The sequence below is a fragment of the Canis lupus genome, chromosome 12, assembly GCF_011100685.1.
Source record: "Canis lupus familiaris isolate Mischka breed German Shepherd chromosome 12, alternate assembly UU_Cfam_GSD_1.0, whole genome shotgun sequence".
Taxonomy (NCBI): Eukaryota; Metazoa; Chordata; class Mammalia; order Carnivora; family Canidae; genus Canis; species Canis lupus.
Genome location: NC_049233.1, coordinates 3279438 through 3283269, shown reverse-complemented (window position 1 = coordinate 3283269; position 3832 = coordinate 3279438). Strand labels below are relative to the sequence as shown.

Genomic DNA, 3832 nt, shown 5'->3' with positions numbered 1-3832 from the left:
CTGCTCTGGGAGAAAAGGGGTAGAGTGAGGCAAGGGGCGGGCAAGAGGGGAAGAGCCTGATAGGTCCCTGCAGCTGGTGCCTAACGCCTCCCCCACCTGGGACAGAGGGAGTGTGAGGGGTTCATTCCTTCACTTGTGCTGAGGTCAGAGGAGCTAGTCCAGGTAGGAGCTGACATTGCATAATGCTGCCAGCTGGACTCAGATGTGGCTGGGGTCCTCTGCCCAGCCCCATGGTGGGGCGGGGGGGTGCAGGTCACTCCTGGCTCCCAGAGGCCCCCCCACCTCTCTCTGGGGAAGGTGTGCCAGGGCAGAGCACGGCTGAATGCAAGAGCAGAGAGTGCATTTGCCCTGGCTGGGGGCTCATTTTGGAACCAGAGGATGCTGTTGTTCCCCACCCCCACCCCCCAAAATGCTCTGGCAAGTGATGGAGAAAGGGACTTGACCAACAGTGTCTAGGAGGGAGCCTGGGATGGCAGCGTGGCTCCAGAGACACAGGGAAGAGTCCCTGACAAAACCAAAACAAATAAAACCTCTCCTAAGAGGAAGATGTCTGAAATTCCACCATTAAAGATTCATTCTTTTAGCTGAACACTTTGTCCTTTTTAAAAATGCAAACCTATCAGAGCCCCACCTACAAATAGCTTTGTCAAAGGAAAGGAAAGAGAGAATACATAGCATCCTCGTGAAGAAACACTGGTAGGGAGGCCAATGGAGAGTGAAGCAGTGGGGGTGGGTTTCCCAGGATTTACTCTGCCTGCTGCTCAGCCTTGGCCAAGGGCCAGCTCTAAAGACACCTCCGTCCCCTCCCAACACCTCTCCAGGGTGGTTGCTTCCCACTGCACCACGCCAGGAGTTGCTTTCTGGTTTAGGGTCAAAGCTTGCAGCCCGAGTTTGCAGGAAGCTGCTAAAGTCCTCTGTGACATCCGAGAAGCACAGCGATTGACCCATCAGATTAACCCATTATCGAGTGTGAGTTTCTCATAATAATCAGGTGCCTCGGACCTCCCACGACACGCCTCCTGACCTCTCGGAGTGCTCAGTGCTGTCCACCTGCACAGACCCTCTGCACCACAGGTATTTCTTTGTGGGCTTCAGCCAGGCAAGGTGGGGGGGTCCACTTTGGTGCACTGGGCCACTATACTGAACTCCTCTTCCTTTCCTTCTTTTTTCTAATAGTGGTAAAATACCCTCCCCTTTTTTTTTTAATTTTTATTTATTTATGATAGTCACAGAGAGAGAGAGAGAGAGAGGCAGAGACATAGGCAGAGGGAGAAGCAGGCCCCATGCACCGGGAGCCCGATGTGGGATTCGATCCCGGGTCTCTAGGATCGCGCCCTGGGCCAAAGGCAGGCGCTAAACCGCTGCGCCACCCAGGGATCCCCCTCCCCTTCTTTTTAAAGTAAGTTTAAGTTTTACAAAAATAACACAGGGTCATCATTTTAAAAATCAAATAGATTTCATGGGTGGTACATAGCAGGTGTCCCATAGCTGAATGAATGAATGAATGAATGAAAGAAAGAAAGAAAGAAAGAAAGAAAGAAAGAAAGAAAGAAAGAGAAAGAAAGAGGAGCCCTTCTTGATGTCTCTCCAGCTCCTTACAACAGTATCACCCAGTGAGAGTGGCAGGGAGCATTCACTTGCTTCACTGGGAAGAAAACAGGCTCAGAGCTGCAGTTAGTGTTATTAGATAAAATGCAGCATCCCAGGAACTTGCCTGAGGTCAGCTGCAGTTTGGGTCTAGGCCTAACCCCACCCCTGCTCCACTGCCAGGGAGCGGGGGGCTGCCTGTCATCCCAGCACTGCCCGACGGCCACTGTGGCTGCTCCAGCCTGGGAAGGTGAACTGGCTTCTCACGTTGCAGGCCTAATTTTATCTGCTTCTTCAGAAGGGCTGGACTGGATGCCAGAGGATGCAAGGCCAGAGGCCAGAGCTTTGGGGGCTAAGCCCGTCCAGGGCTCCAACAGTTTCCTTCAGCCCCAGAACCTGGGGGCCAGGCTTGCAACCTCATCTTTCCTGGGGGAACAGGCAGTGGGTGGCCAGCTGGGCTGAAAAAGAGGTGAGAGAGAAAGCTTGCAGGACTTGTGGGATCCATATGACCTCACTGCATCTCACCTGCATCATTGCTGTCCCCCCAGGATCTCAGTGCCTCCCAGGGGCTTCTCTAGGAGAAGCGCATCTTGTGAGGAGTCAGTGCCTCAGTTCCCTCATTCGTGAAATGGGGATGTTAATGGTGCTTCCATCTCAGCTTCCTGTGCATCTGCTGACATTGCCGTTCCAAACCTCAAGATTTGAGCCCCTTCTCTCACCCCCAAGCCAAAAGCCTCCCCCAGAGCTCTGAGGACCTCCCAGCCCCCCACTGTCTACGGCAGCCTGGGGCAGAGAAGGGGACTCGGGGAGAGGCCTACCGGGAAAATAAACTCCCTGACCGCCAACGCCCCCAGGCCCTGCCTGCGTGGGGACGGCTGCGGGGCGACAGGGTGAGGGCAGACCAAGGACGGATGGCCACTCCAGCCCTGCCTGCCCAACTCAGCAGAAACCAGGGCCAGCGGTAATGGGCTGGTGCCCCCCAGCTGCAACCAACTTCATTTTCTGTCACAATTAAATGATTGCTCGAGTTTGCTCATGCTCACTTATTCAATTACCTCTGCGGCCCTGAAGGACTCACAGAAAAACAGCCATAAATAACCCGCATCAGCCACTGTCCCCCCAGTCTGTCATCCGGGTGCATCTCTCACTGGCCCAGGCCAGACTCTCCAGCAAGTGCAGGACCATCGCCACGTGTGTCCCCTGCCCCAAATCAATCCACCCCAGCTCCCACGGCCCACCTCAGAATGTCAAGCCCTCGCCTGAGAGCTGGCTGATGGGGGCCCTTCCTGGCTCTAGTTGCCCCATCGTGTATCTCTGGGGGGCCGCTTCATCCTGCAGGCCTCTGGTCCCTCCAATCTGTGAGATGACTGAACAGTCTGTGTGAGTCGTTAAGTGTTGCCCTTCTAAGAGGCTATGGGCCTGGCTTCACAGTCAGAATGTAGGCACAGTCAAAGGCAAGACAAGGTGTCCTCTCTACCTGCCTGTACCCCCACCTCCATTCCAGGCACCTCTGCTCCAGGCTTCCAGAAATGCCCTGCTCTTCCAGCCTGCATGCCTTTGTGGATGCTGTTCCCCTTCCTGTTCCCTTCAGTCACTTCTCAGCCTGGGGCCTCTAGCACCCCATAAGGCCCAGCTTGGATGCCAGCTCCCCTGGGAGGCCTGACATCTGCCCCCATGGCAAGTGTATTAACGTCTCCCTCCTCAGGCTCCCACAGCACCCTGTGTGCCTCTGTGGTACATACGGGTTCTGATTTGGGAGCCAGTCCCAGGATCAAATATTCTGGGCCGATGTCCCCATAACCATGTCAGGGCACGAATCTCAATTCAGGGTTGGGAAGGGTAGGTACACAGTCCGCCTCCCTGAGTGCCGTCCGCATGAGGACTTGCCAGCCATCTATAATTATAGCCATTCATACAATTAGCCAGGACCTTGGAGGCCTGGTGTCACACTGTGCTAAATGGTTCTCACCTGCATTATGTCATTACACCATCACAACCACCCTAAGAAAACTATCCTGGCTTTACAGATGAGGAAACAGAGACTCAGTGAGTTTAGGATGCTGGCCCAAGCTCACATCCCCGGGAAATGGTGGGGCTGGGACTCAGACCTGGGTGCGTCCACACCACAGGCCAGGCTCTTTGCCGGCCCTCTCCCCAGGAGGCCCACAGAACCAGCAGTCTCAGGACTCGGGTTCAGGTGTAGCTCTTCACTGGCCTCTGTGCGACCCGGGCATCTCTCTGCGGC

General features: G+C 55.0%; 1 long non-coding RNA gene across 1 annotated transcript; it reads left to right on the top strand.

Moving 5' to 3' along the window:
* The first annotated feature begins 885 nt into the window (after positions 1-885).
* Positions 886-2615, top strand: LOC119874148. Its single transcript, XR_005367579.1, has 2 exons — positions 886-1074; positions 2136-2615. It is a non-coding gene; the product is annotated as an uncharacterized LOC119874148 (long non-coding RNA).
* The last annotated feature ends 1217 nt before the right edge of the window (positions 2616-3832 follow it).